Source organism: Littorina saxatilis, linkage group LG1 (assembly GCF_037325665.1).
Source record: "Littorina saxatilis isolate snail1 linkage group LG1, US_GU_Lsax_2.0, whole genome shotgun sequence".
NCBI lineage: Eukaryota > Metazoa > Mollusca > Gastropoda > Littorinimorpha > Littorinidae > Littorina > Littorina saxatilis.
Window position 1 is genome coordinate 109,122,476 of NC_090245.1, and position 15,848 is coordinate 109,138,323.

General features: G+C 39.3%; 1 long non-coding RNA gene across 1 annotated transcript; it reads right to left on the reverse strand.

Annotated features, from left to right (window-relative positions):
* Positions 1-7,023: 7,023 nt before the first annotated feature.
* LOC138949749 (uncharacterized) lies at positions 7,024-14,054 on the reverse strand. The gene is made up of 2 exons (XR_011450410.1): positions 12,106-14,054; positions 7,024-11,951 (listed from the first exon to the last, which is right to left on the reverse strand). It is a non-coding gene; the product is annotated as an uncharacterized lncRNA (long non-coding RNA).
* Between the last annotated feature and the right edge of the window lie 1,794 nt (positions 14,055-15,848).

A 15,848-nucleotide genomic window follows, 5' to 3' on the forward strand; every position in this document is an offset into this window, starting at 1 on the left:
GGGAGCGCGTACATATGCCTTTAAGCAAACAAACAACAAACAATTATTCTATTACATGTACCCTATCGCTGGATGGGCTGAGTGATTACAGCGTCGTGTAGAAAGGTATCACGTGTCAAGGTCGATGTGGGTTTCCATTCCTCACCTTGCTTTACTTAGCGAATTAAAGTAGGGACTCCGCTATTAATACTACAGCGAGCGTCCATTTTGAATATTGTGTTTCTCCTAGCTCGTTTTAAAACAAGTGTAAACATTGTATTTTTCGTCTGTTAAAATCTAATCTACCATTGTCACTGACAACGGGTTGGAAGCGTTTCTTTTTCGTCGTCGTCGTCGTCGTCGTCGTTTGCTAATACAAGGCACTCCGGTCCTCCTGACCAATACTGCATTCCGTCCGAGGGTCTCCACAGACCCTCCCTGGGGATCAGCTGGCCACAATACTGCTCTCAGGTTTGGGTTGGTTGGAACTGTTTCAGATTGTCCCTCTCTGGTGTGTCACCAGGCCAGATTGCTTCTCTCAGGTTTGGGTTGGTTGGAATTGTTTCAGATTGTCCCTCTCTGGTGTGTCAACAGGCCAGGCCGCTGCTCTCAGGTTTGGGTTGGTTAGAACTGTTTCAGATTGTCCCTCTCTGGTGTGTCACTTCTTCTTCTGCGTTCGTGGGCTGAACTCCCACGTACACTCGTGTTTTGTGCGAGTGGAATTTTACGTGTATGACCGTTTTTACCTCGCCATTTAGGCAGCCATACGCCGCTTTCGGAGGAAGCACGCTGGATATTTTCGTGTTTCTATAACCCACCGAACTCTGACATGGATTACAGGATCTTTTCCGTGCGCACTTGGTCTTGTGCTTGCGTGTACACACGAAGGGGGGATAAGCCACTAGCAGGTCTGCACATAAGTTCACCTGGGAGATCGGAAAAATCTCCACACTTAACCCACCAGGCGGCCGCGGCCGGGATTCGAACCCTCGACCTTCCGATTAAGAGGCCGACGTCGTACCACCCCGCCACAGCGCCCGTCTCTGGTGTGTCACCAGGCCAGATTGCTGCTCTCAGGTTTGGGTTGGTTGGAAATGTTTCAAATCGGGGTTGGACCTCGGGGGGCGCGCAATGTCCCTTTAAGTTCCAAGAGGGATAACTCACGGAGGTGGTAGCACATATTCATTTAGTTCTTCAAAAACGAAGCAGACAAATAGTTTTGTACTTGCATATTAAAACTTAATGGCCAGTGTTTAGAAAGATATGATACTGAGAATGCCACACAAACTCCTTAGTCTTCTTCGTGCATTTCACAGTTCGATTCAAACCCCGGCTACCCCAAACAGAAATGACATCGAGCTGCTCACGTTACGAAAGCGTCATGATTTGTAACAAGCTGTTGTATTGGCCGGTGTCCACAGTCAGGATAACATTAATATCAAACACCCTTTTACTGCAGTCATTGATTGCTCCCTGAGTAACACGTAAGTCGATACATTTAGGTTAACACTCGTTTTATTGGGCAATGTCTTTGTCTCACTATTCCTGCCATTGTTGGTGTTTTTCTGAGCCTGTGTGTTCCCCTGTGAATATTTCATGGCGGATGGTTAGCGTACACTGGGGATGGGACTGAACGCGACGTGAATGTGATGAATGGGTCACATCGTCAGTCAAATGGCGTCCGTTCGGCAAGTTTAGGCATAGCGCATCAATGTTTATTTGGTTGCTTGGTTGGTTGTTTCTTTCTTTCTTTTCTTCTTTTTTTCTTTTTTTCTGTCTGTCTGTTTGTTTTCTGTTTGTTTATTAATTTAAACTAGTACTTTTACGCAACCAAGCACGCTCACACACACGCACTCATAGAAGGATACAACACACTAACTCTCACACCCACACACCCACACACCCACACACCCACACCCACACACACACACACACACACACACACACACACACACACACACACCATCACAACCACAACCATAAAATTCATGTGACAAGAAGTTCCTTTTGGGTGTCAAAAACCGAAGGCAAGTTTTTTAATTTCATAGGGACAAAAATCACATCATTATCATTTAAGAACACTTGGGGTTTAACAAATTTAAAACTAGCACCCCTATTACACAATAACAACAATACGTTTTCCATATAAGGTACACATAACATTTCACAGAACGTATACATAATCCTTCGGTATGAAAAAGCGCAGCCAGCTATAACAAACAAGGGAGGTGGATGGGGCAGAGGCGGTAAGAGCTCATGAAGAGCGCTGCTGCGACGCGGGCGCAGGTAAAATGCCATGTCAGCGGTCCACTGCTGGTCAGTCAAACATGCCTGACATCAGCTCACAATTTAAGACAAAAATGCCCTATAAAAGCATGCAGACCGAGAGTTGTGACTGGTGGTACCCACCAGCCACAGGCACAGTAGAACAAGTGTTTAAATTATATTTATACTAAGTAACACTTATTTGTTTGTTTGTGTAGGAACTCACACACACACACACACACACACACACACACACACGCGCGCGCGCGCGCGCGCAATTCCCAGCCTATCTGAATACATTTAGTCAAAACTAGACTACATGTTGAAAACATTAATACACACGCAGTAATTAACCCCACGGAGTATGCAGAAATTGGATGTGCAAAGTTGAGAATACGTTACCTCATGACGCCGGGAAGCTGGTGCACGAATCAGGTGCAAGTTCCTTTCTCCCCAAACGGCAAAAGTGTTCAAACAAAGTTTTCCAACATGAAAGTGCTCCAACATGAAAGTGTTCCAACATTAAAGTGTATCAACGTGAAAGTGTTCTTTCAGTGAATAGTAGTGCAGCGAGTTCACCGTGTCCAATAGGTCCGACACCATCTCAACATTTCCACAAATGCCCTGCACTTCAAACTGGCGATTGTAACAACTAAAACCATCGTCAGCTTCACGATGAAGATTTTATTTTATACAAACTGCATCCCTTCTCAAGAGAATATTTCTCAAAATTTCCAAAAAGGAATACAACAATAAATCTGTGATGAACAACAACAGTCTATGAAAGAAGAAACACTTGGCTGTACTGTGACTTTCACGAGAATGATCAATGTCCCGCACGTACACCACAATTATACATGATCGACAAAGTTATTAGTTGTCTGGTTTGTCCGACATCCGTTTACCTTAGCTGTCGGACAAAGGAAACCCGATGCTGATTGGAACGCGGTGACTGATTGGACACAGGGGAGGCGCGTGCTGTGACTATCATTTCACAACCAGCGTAACGCGTGTGTTGATTATTATACCTAGGCATTATAGGCAGGGACCACAGGCTCGTAACGCGGGCTGCAGGTAATATTCAGTTGTTTTGTTGCGGTAAAGACAACATGCTTTCTGTGTTATCAAGTTGTTTTGTTGCGGTAAAGACAACATGCTTTCTGTGTAATATTCAGTTGTTTTGTTGTGGTAAAGACAACATGCTTTCTGTGTAATATTCAGTTGTTTTGTTGCGGTAAAGACAACATGCTTTCTGTGTAATCAAGTTGTTTTGTTGTGGTAAAAATGTAAACCTGTGAAAGTATTCTTTCTTATTCATTCTTTCACATTTTACAAAGTACTTTTGGTCACCATGATTTGTCAGAACTAAATGGGTTAATTGTCTATCTAGTGCTTGTTCTTGACAAATGGAATATCATGATTACTTCCCTTTAATTATCAGGAATGTTGTCTTAGTAAATTTAGAAAGGAATTAGTGACAAAAGATTATTAATGTTATTTGTTTATTCTAATGAGTTAAAAGTCTTTGCAGGTTTACATTTTTGGCGCCCAATGTGGGGCTGAGGTGTTTCAATGATGAAGTTTAGAACATTAAACAACAATTTGCCTGTACAGAAAGAACGTTATCTTAACATCCCGAGGTCAGAAAGAGCTTGCACCAAATGTGTATCACAAGACATAGGTGATGAATTCCATTATTTATTTGTCTGTGATTTTTTCAAAGAAGAAAGAGCTGAGTTGTTAGCACCTTACTATTGGGAAAAAAACCTAATGCACTTAAATTTAAAAAGTTGTTTCCTACTAAGAAAAAAAAATTGCTAAAGAATATTTTGGACTTTATTAATAGAATTTGTAACAGTTTTTCATATTCTTTTTTATTTTTTTATTTTTTTTATTTACTATATTAGCATATATCATGATTGTATTGATTGTATTTATTGTTCAAAATGCCCCCATGGGTTATGGACTAATAAAACTTGAACTTGAACTTGGTAATTATTTTGTCCCCTTTTTTTAAACATGTTTTGAAGAAAAAAAGAAAGATTTTTGACACGTTTTTGAAATTATAGTTGAATATTTTTGAAGTATAAGTAATATAAATATAACACAACCAGAGTGACGACTGATGAGCAAATCATGTCGAGTCCCAGCGACAAAACGGAGGTTGAGGAGGTGCGGCAGCAGATGCAGGAGATGGCTGCTGGGTTCCATCTCAAGAAGCAGGCAGAACTTGACGATCTGAGGCATCGCCTGAGTGACCTCACCGCGGAGCTGACTCGTCAGAGAGACGAAATAAGGCCAGTCACCATGACGATAGACTCCAAGACTGATGCATTGAACGTGCAGGCGCCTGTTTTCATTCCTTCTCAAAGAGCTAGTGTAGATGACACTGGGAATTCTTCCAGACAGGAGGAACACTCACCAAATGCAGATGAGACCGTTTCGTCACAAGAAGAGGCTAGTGAAGAAGAAATAGTGGAAACAAGTTCTTCAGACAGTGTAGGAGAGGACAGTGAAGAAGAGATAACAAGTTCTTCAGACAGTGAAACACCTCCTCCCAGAAGATCTGGTAGAAAGAGACGACCTATTGATAGGCTGAACTTCATGCATAGAACAATTGGTGATCCAATACAGATAGTTTAAGCTGAACAGTGTCAGGAGTGAAATGTGTATGGGTTTAGAGTACCCAAAGTTTCATGCTGTGGAAGACAGTGTGCGTCGTTGCATGCGGAGTGTAGTGGAGATATGCAAGGTACTTGATTCTGTAGTTGGAAAATAAGTCTGTCCAGCTTGTGGGAGATGATCAACTACAGAAAACCTGTGTTTGATTTGATTTCGTTGAAAATGTTTTGATTTTTCATGCCTGTATCATGATTTTTCATGTTTGTATGAGAATGAGTTGTCTCTACTTGGCATTTTGTGTAATGTTTCTTTTGAGAAACTACAGTTTATAATGTGTTTTTTCTTCTGGAATATCTTTCTTTTGATGATACTGTTGTTCAGACGGAACAATAGAATAACCATATTGAGCATACTGTTGTATGTTTTCCTGGATAAAGAGACGGGTATTTTTCCCTGAGCAGTTTTGTACTGATTGATGCGAGATCAAGTGTCAAAGAGTGGGGCTACCATTCTTTTCGGGTTAATTGTAATTTTATGAATAATTGACAATTCATTTTGAGATGCGTGTACGTCTTTAATTTTGTTTGGATTTTTGTAAATGTTTGCCTGTTTGAGAAACAAGGAAACATTTTCTTTGGAGGGGTGTGTGTAAACCTGTGAAAGTATTCTTTCTTATTCATTCTTTCACATTTTACAAAGTACTTTTGGTCACCATGATTTGTCAGAACTAAATGGGTTAATTGTCTATCTAGTGTAAGGGAAAGAACTGTGCTTGTTCTTGACAAATGGAATATCATGATTACTTCCCTTTAATTATCAGGAATGTTGTCTTAGTAAATTTAGAAAGGAATTAGTGACAAAAGATTATTAATGTTATTTGTTTATTCTAATGAGTTAAAAATCTTACCAGGTTTACAAAAACAACATGGTTTCTGTGTAATCAAGTTGTTTTGTTGTGGGTGTAAAGTTAGGTGGCGTGTGTGCTGTATTACATGTACCGTAACAACACACACACACACGCATGGATGCATGCATGCGGTAAAGACAACATGCTTTCTGTGTAATATTCAGTTGTTTTGTTGTGGTAAAGACAACATGCTTTCTGTGTAATATTCAGTTGTTTTGTTGTGGTAAAGACAACATGCTTTCTGTGGATTATTCAGTTGTTTTGTTGCGGTAAAGACAACATCCTTTCTGTTTTATCAAGTTGTTTTGGTGTGGTAAAGGCAACATGCTTTCTGTATAATCCAGTTGTTTTGGTGTGGTAAAGACAACATGCTTTCTGTGTAATATTCAGTTGTTTTGTTGCGGTAAAGACAACATGCTTTCTGTATAATATTCAGTTGTTTTGTTGTGGTAAAGACAACATGCTTTCTGTGTAATATTCAGTTGTTTTGTTGTGGTAAAGACAACATGCTTTCTGTCTAATATTCAGTTGTTTTGTTGCGGTAAAGACAACATGCTTTCTGTCTAATATTCAGTTGTTTTGTTGTGGTAAAGACAACATGCTTTCTGTGTAATATTCAGTTGTTTTGTTGTAGTAAAGACAACATGCTTTCTGTGTAATATTCAGTTGTTTTGTTGCGGTAAAGACAACATGCTTTCTGTGTAATATTCAGTTGTTTTGTTGTAGTAAAGACAACATGCTTTCTGTGTAATATTCAGTTGTTTTGTTGTGGTAAAGACAACATGCTTTCTGTGTAATATTCAGTTGTTTTGTTGCAGTAAAGACAACATGCTTCTGTATAATCCGGTTGTTTTGGTGTGGTAAAGTCAACATGCTTTCTGTGTAATCCAATTGTTTTGGTGTGGTAAAGACAACATGCTTTCTGTGTAATATTCAGTTGTTTTGTTGCGGTAAAGACAACATGCTTTCTGTGTAATCAAGTTGTTTTGTTGTGGTAAAGACAACATGCTTTCTGTGTAATATTCAGTTGTTTTGTTGTGGTAAAGACAACATGCTTTCTGTGTAATCAAGTTGTTTTGTTGTGGGTGCAAGTTAGGTGGCGTGTGTGCTGTATTACATGTACCGTAACAACACACACACACACGCATGGATGCTCGGGACACAGACTTGCAATCACACTTGTACACCCATGCACATACACACACATACATATACACACACACACACACACACACTGTATGACAAACCTGTTTATGTAAAATGCGTTTACTATTTTTCAATGATGAGTTATTTGTTCAACGTACTTTTCAATCTCTCGTTCACATAGTCATAGGTTCACGTCCCAACCCGATAAATACACATATGCCATAACAACCAAACAATGTATATATCTGCCTACTGATATGTACACATCAATATACATGGAACCAAACTGGAAAAACATTTAAAAGCTAAAATAAGCAAGCCTTACTAGTTGTACTCAGCAGCATATGTGAATCCTCTTCTCAACAAACAATGAAACAAAATGCACTTCGCAGGCAGTGCACAATTCTGCTATTTTTAGACTGCAAGTCAGTTGACAAACTAATTAAAGCAAAACACATCATTGCCATCCTCAAAGTATACATATTATTCATATCTAGCCTGAATTTTTCAAACTGAAAAGAAAAAATATTTTGCTATTTTGCACACGACTTACAAAAAATGCACACTAAAAAGGCATGAGAAATATCTGACAAATTCTTACACAGCCAGTAACAAGAACAGCAACACTTACCACAGCAAGACACAGAATGGGCTGCCGAATCTGAGTTTTTTGATTGTGTGATATCACAAGAATGTCGGTGGGAAATGTTATAGTAGGAAAAAAACTCATCAGAAACAAAATAATCCGAAAAGACACTGTATTTTCATCCCAAATTATGAAAGAAAATATATAAAACCAAGATAAGGCTTTTCAGGCATGGGAATTGAAAATTGTAAAAAAGGCGGAAAATTTATAACTGAAGACGCGAAGCGTCAAGTCGACGGCGCGAAGCGCCTAGCCTTACTAGGGGGGTCCGGGGGCATGCCCCCCCGGAAAAAATGTTTCTCCAAAGAACACAGATGGTGCAATCTGGTGTCATCTGAGCTCCAAGTTTGCCATTAAATTCTGTTTTTAGAATCAGAGTTTTTAGTACAAAAATGTACCAATTTTTGCTTTTTTGAAGAAAAAAAATATATACATGTATTATATGGTTTAAATTTGTAAAAAAATTGATCTGTTGAGACAAACAGGAAAATGTAACTTGTAACACAATCTGTGCAATCTGGTTTACTTTCAAACATAAAAGTTCAATAACTGAGGCGGGCGGTAGCAGTGCGTGAACAAAGTACGAAAAGTTTTCGCGGGCTTTTGCGCAAAGGCCAAAGTAACCGGTGCTTTTTTTGTGTGCCTCCCCCCTTTATTTTTTCGGCGGACACTTTTGCATTTTCGGCGGAACAAACCAAAAAATTCGGCGGAAATCCGCCATTCGGTGGACAATTCCCATGCCTGCTTTTAAACACCTTGACTTTAAGCTAAAGAAAGTAAAAAGACCTGGTATGCTTTCACAACAATGACAATTGTACATGTCTCGCTGACTGCATTCGCTTAATCCTTCCTCTGGCAGTGCGCCTGTAGAACTGTACATGTCTCGCTGACTGCATTCGTTTCCTTCCTCTGGCAGTGCGCCTGTAGAACTGTACATGTCTCGCTGACTGCAATCGTTTCCTTTCTCTGGCAGTGCGCCTGTAGAACTGTACATGTCTCGCTGACTGCATTCGTTTCCTTCCTCTGGCAGTGCGCCTGTAGAACTGCGTTAAGACTGTCATGTGCCCGTAACACTGACAGCATCAACCATTTTGTGTTTGTGCATAACACAGAAAATAAACACTTTGTTTTTACACGACACAGTTTGTGCACAAACAGGAATAACATGTAGCCTCCGGCGTACAGCAGCCTTCATCAGGGCCTCCGGAGTTGCTGTCTGAGCGAACGACGAAGAAGAAGAAGAAGAAGGAATAACATGTTATTTTTACACGACACAGTTTGTGCACAAACAGGAATAACATGTTATTTTTACACAACACAGTTTGTGCACAAACAGGAATAACATGTTATTTTTACACGACACGGTTTGAGCACAAACAGGAATAACATGTTATTTTTACACGACACAGTTTACATGTGTGTCATCACAACAACTCAGATCTGCCATTTGCGATTTTTGTCCCCAATTCCTTAAAATTTAAGAAAGCCTTAATCAACGTTTACAAAGCACATGCCATTAAATTTTTCAACCACATTTTCATTTTTTCACATAAATATTTTAACAACAAAAGTGTTGGGATTTTTTTCTGACTTTTCGTTGCAAAGTTAGTCTCGGCCTGTTTGGACTTTCATATTTAACAATATAAACATCACACAATATAAACATCACAGAATCCTGTGATATGCTCAAAGAGATGTCAGTTCAGTTATACTAGCTCTCTCAAGAGCAAGTACTCAGCGTTACATCCGTCTGAAGGTGACGCTATCAGGATATCTCAGCGTTACGTCAGTCTGAAGGTGACGCTATCAGGATATCTCAGCGTTACGTCAGTCTGAAGGTGACGCTACCAGGATATGGCGGTCTGTGAGCATCATGATGTTGTGGACTGGATGGAATGTAGATCACAATGCGATGATCACAATGTGATGATCACAATGCGATGATCACACGTGACGGCTGCCAGCCACAGCTAGCTGTGCACGCAATGGAAGCTCTCGGATTGACCATCAAAGTTACACAACTCAACATTCACACCTGAGCATCACATGAATTTGCAACAGAACTTAAAATAAATAAAACAAAACGTTCAGAACACGTTCTTTAGATTTTGCCATCTTGCTATTACAGTAGTACCTGCCATATCCGGTCACCCATTAGTCATTGCAAAGGTGACCGCAAATATCAGGTGGCCGTTCATTACAGGCCCCCTCCTCCTCCAAAAAACCCAAAAAAACACGATCAAGTTTTCATGAAGAAAAGAAAGCGATCATCCACGAGCCGCCGATTCATTGTCTCTGTTAGTTTTGCTTTTGTTTATACATCTTAATTATTTGCGTGTTTAACTCGATCGTCCTGGCTAAGCTATTGTTTCGTATGTTTCTATGTGTGTTGTTTGGATTATTATATATGTATTTGAGTGTCAGATAAACAAGTGTTTCAAACTCACATCAGCTGTGATCGATCCGGAAGTGACTGCCGTAAATGTACATGTATGCGCATGTCTGTATTTACAGTTTGCGCATGCGTAAGTATTCATGTCGTCTGCTCGTGCTGTGCCGTCTGTGCACACAACACACACACACACACACCACAGGCGCTCGCCCGCGAAAGTGACAAGTGGCCGTTAAGTGGCCGCTCCTGTCGAGTAAGAGGGGCACCTTAGGGCAAAAATCAGTGACCGTTGACCGCGTCAGACAGGTTAACGGCCATTAAGAGTCAATTATAGAAGGAAAACTCATTAGTCATGGGAAAGCTGGCCGCTCCGGGTAGGTTCACGCCCACGAAAGGGCCGGAAATGGAAGGGACTACTGTATTGCAAAGGGAACTAATGCTTGCATAAATTCTTTTCCCTCAAAATGTTATGGTGAAACAAGTTATTTTCTTCTCCAAATTTCAAAGGCGCCTGTCATATTCAAAACAATTAATACTGGTCAGATAAAATTGCATCGCTGTCACTGTTTCTGATGCAAAAAGTATTACTTCTTCTCTGCAAATGCTTATACAAGAAAAACATCAAATACGCTGATCATTAAGCCTTCCAATAGTGTGTAGAGAAAAATAAAACATGTTTTCCCTTGCTATCATAACCAAACAAAATAACGTCAAATATGCTAATCAGGAAGCCTTGAAATGAGTGTGTAGAAATATAAAAATAAAACATGTTTTCCCCTTGCCATTATAACCAAAAACGTGTGCGCACTGTGTGGCAATAAATCACACAGATATGCAATAAAGAAATACTCATCACCATAATTTGTCAAGAATGTTGATTTTCTCACGGCATGCTTTTCAAGCAACCACAGCTGGACAAAGAACTAGCAGACCATTGAGTGGTACAAATGTCATCTTCGGTACAATTAAATCCCCCAAATGACTTGACAGCATCTAAGAGTCCGTCACTGACTAACAATCTAAAAGGAATCTTTTCATTTTGAATCCTTTGCCTGATTTGTAAATACACTAACGGACACTAAAATGAAAAAAGCCTAGTACACATATTGATGGTGTAAATTAATACACTAACGGACACTGAAATGAAAAAAGCCCAGTACACATATTGATGGTGTAAATACACTAACGGACACTGAAATGAAAAAAGCCTAGTACACATATTGATGGTGTAAATACACTAACGGACACTGAAATGAAAAAAGTCTAGTACACATATTGATGGTGTAAATTAATACACTAACGGACACTGAAATGAAAAAAGCCCAGTACACATATTGATGTTGTAAATACACTAACGGACACTGAAATGAAGAAAGCCTAGTACACATATTGATGGTGTAAATACACTAACGGACACTGAAATGAAAAAAGCCTAGTACACATATTGATGGTGTAAATACACTAACGGACACTGAAATGAAAAAAGTCTAGTACACTTCAAGAGAAAAAAAACCCATTCAAACTCTCGTAAGGCCAAAAAAAAAAAATTGTCTGTTTAGGGTAACATGACCAAAAAAAGTAGGGTCGGTAGGTAGGTAATTTTTTTTTTTTTTTTTTTTTTTTTTTTTTTTTTTGGTGTGTAAATGCTATGTTGGCTGAACATTCACTTCTTATATTTGATGAATACATGTTTCAAAACTAACGTATAAATAAAACAGAGAGAAAGGGAGAGAAAGAAACGCCAAATGTCTCTTTTTAGCATTTTTACCTCTTTTTTTTTCTTTTTTTTTTTTAAATCAAAAAAAAGTTTTTGGGTCGGCGCCAAATCGATAGGGTCGGTCGGGTTACCCTAAACAGACAATTTTTTTTTTTGGCCTAATCAAATCTGCGAAAGATTTATCTCCCTTGTTTTTGCACTTTTTAGTTAATTATCTGCTTATCCTCTCAAGCTCTGATGAACCTTTCCCGTCAGTCAAATAAAGTAAATGCCATACCTTTATCATATCATTATCATACCATTATCATATCATTATCATACCTTTATCATATCATTATCATACCATTATCATATCATTATCATATCATTATCATATCATTATCATACCTTTATCATATCATTATCATACCATTATCATATCATTATCATACCTTTATCATATCATTATCATACCATTATCAACACATCAGTCAGCTGGGCCAGAAACCAAAATCTTCACAAAATGGCTGATCAGGGTCACCATGCAGAATAATGATGAAATGGCCAGTTGATACGTCTTCAATTCTCACTTTTACAAGATAAATGAGTCATACAAATACTCTCTAACCTTAACATTTACGTAATGTACTACTGATTATTACATAACAAGTTATAAGAATACTGATATTATTCAAATAGGCTTTGTACACCACTGTCTGACATAGTACAGATTCATTCCTTTGGCAGCCATGTATCGCATATATATAGCTCTACATACATTCATTTCAGAATGCACAGTCAACCAAATTCTCAACATACCATCCGACTAGATTTTGTGTTCCATAATCTCAATGAACATTGGGGTATATGAGGTTATATAACAGATTTAGTTTCAAATATGTTTTATCCCCGAGTACGCAGTACTAGGGTCCAACAGACTTTAATTGTGTGTCTGTCTGTCTGTCTGTGTGTGTGTGTGTGTGTGTGTCTGTCTGTCTTGACTTAACAGCTTATTACTACTGGGCGCAGTTCTTTCAAAAGTTGATACACTAACTTGATAATAGGTCCGATTGATCGTATTAAAACTTCATAATGTTACCTGGGACCTAAATGCCAACTAAATCACAAAAGCGACTCTTAACGGGGGGAGTTTTTGCGGTGGGAGTACAACTTCCGTGCAGCTAATGGAACAGCCAGCTAGCTGGTGCGAATCACGTCCGCCTATCGCCAAAGTGATCCGGGATCGATTCCCGGCATGGGCGGTCTATATTTTTTTTATTTTTTTTTATTCTTGTTTACTATTGTTTATTATGAACGTTTTAATGTTTAATTTCACTCTAATAATTTTTTTAATTGTGTAAAATAAATAAATATGTTTTTTTTTGTTTTTTTTTAATTCTTGTTTACTATTGTTTTAATGTTTACTCTAATAAATTTTTTAATTGTGTAAAATAAATAATTTTTTTTTAAATTTTTTTTTAATCCACGTGCACAAGACGAAAGCACGTCCGCCTATGGCCAAAGTGATCCGGGTTCGATTCCCGGCATGGGTGGTCTATTTTTTTTTTATAAATTCTTGTTTACTATTGTTTATTATGAACTTCTTAATGTTTTATTTTACTCTAATAATTTTGTTAATTGTGTAAAATAAATAAATATTTTTTTATTTTTTTTATTTTATTTTTTTTTAAATCCACGTGCACAAGACAAAAACTTTCATACTGGGGGAGCGAGCCAGTCTGAAGAGTACTCGGGTCCAGCGCCAGCGTTTTTTATATATTACCATATATGATAAAAGCTAGTTTCAAATGTTTTGACATATATAATAACATTACAACTAGTTTTAAATAGGTTTTGGTACATAATAAAAACTAGTTTCAATATGTGTTGATATCTAATAATAACGGCATATGTTTGTAAACACACACACTAACACTGCTCTTAGGGTCACTACCAGCATGTAAACACACACACTACCACTGCTCTTAGGGTCACTACCAGCATGTAAACACACACACTACCACTGCTCTTAGGGTTACTACCAGCATGTAAACACACACACTACCACTGCTCTTAGGGTTACTACCAGCATGTAAACACACACACTACCACTGCTCTTAGGGTTACTGCCAGCATGTAAACACACACACTACCACTGCTCTTAGGGTTACTGCCAGCATGTACCAAAAGGCTTTGTGCGTCAAGCAAGCTTTTTCACCATTATCTCTCACCGGCCAACTGATGTTTTCAATCAATTCACTTTCTTTTTCTTTTCTTTATTTGGTGTTTAACGTCGTTTTCAACCACAAAGGTTATATCGCGACGGGGAAAGGGGGGGGGGGGGGGGGGGGGGGGGGGGGGGGGGGGGGGGGGGGGGGGGGGGGGGGGGGAGGGGGGGGGGGGGGGGGGGAGGAGGGGGGGGGGGGAAGATGGGATAGAGCCACTTGTCAATTGTTTCTTGTTGACAAAAGCACTAATCAAAAAATTGCTCCAGGGGCTTGCAACGTAGTACAATATATTACCTTACTGGGAGAATGCAAGTTTCCAGTACAAAAGACTTAACATTTCTTACATACTGCTTGACTAAAATCTTTACAAACATTGACTATATTCTATACAAGAAACACTTAACAAGGGTAAAAGGAGAAACAGAATCCGTTAGTCGCCTCTTACGACATGCTGGGGAGCATCGGGTAAATTCTTCCCCCAAACCCGCGGGGGGAAATCAATTCACGTCACTGTTTGTTTTTTCCAGCAACAATGTTTGAACGTTCACAGCTTCTTACAGAACATTACTTATTTTCCTATTCCTAACCTCTGCGCCTTTGTTAGTTTGTACAATCATAAGAAACGCATCCTTCATAATACATGTGATATTTTGACAAATCTAAACGGCTTGACCACAAAATGTCTAATTCTTTCCATGTCATGGCGTACACCCATCCCCAGGACTATGTCTGTCCCCCCCCCCCCCCTCCTCCCCCCTCAAAAAAACACCCAGATGCAGAAATGCCCGGAGCAGATACACACACTGTATAATCCATAAAGAAACAAAACAAACTCAGGCATTTCCCTCTTTCACCCCCCCCCCCCCCCCCCCCCCCCCACCACTCTTTACCCATGTATATATATATATATATACATCGCACAAATACAGAAAAGCACAAAGTAAGAGCATTACAAAATCACAGACAAAAAGCAGGATTATCTTGATACTTCACAGTTTACGTCAGATAACACCACAACCAACATGATATTCCACAGAAAAAGTACAAAAATAGCTCTGTTTTACTGAAGTATACTTTCAGAATATAATTTGTGAGAAATCATACAGAGTGTAGATCCTTGGATAAAATGCCAGTCGCGGCTCAGACCGGGAACGTCACAACACTAGCAAATGTCAGTTAGCCACAAATACAGGAACATCTAGGAGTCAATTCCAGTGTGCCCCAAATACAGGAAACATCTAGGAGTCAATTCCAGTGTGCCCCAAATACAGGAAACATCTAGGAGTCAATTCCAGTGTGCCCCAAATACAGGAACATCTAGGAGTCAATTCCAGTGTGCCCCAAATACAGGAAACATGTAGGTAGTGGTATTGGTAACACATGTAGGTACACAGGAACTTTTATCAAACGCCGTTCGATCATTATTTACTCCTTCATCCTTACTGTACCTTACTACTACTATTCACTACAAGGAATATAACGCCGGAAGCTCAGCAGTGTCGACTCGCTCCGTTTCAAGTTTTCCCCTTCCCGAACGCACGAGGCTGACACAAACAACAATGATTAAGCTTTCACTTTAAGCAAAAAACTCGAAATAACCGCTCATCATCTTCGAGAAGTTTGTCAAGAACCGGCGCGGTGTCCATACCACTCCAAGCGAGGAACCCGCGTAATCTAAGAAGTGAAAGTGCACACGATGATCGAACGGCGCTTTGATAAAAGTTCCTGTGTGTAGGTAGTGGTACTGGTAAGACATGTACTCGTGTATCAACTGTGAAAGACAACAGTTTCTCTCTCTGTCACATGGGACAGAAACAGACAGGTTGGAACATTAAAGATAGAAAACATCATCAATTCCTTTTTTGAAAACATGGCTTAACATCATATCTTTGTCATGTAACGACCAATACATGAGGAATGGCCATAGACTGGGCATGCCAGATCTACTCACATACAACCAATACATT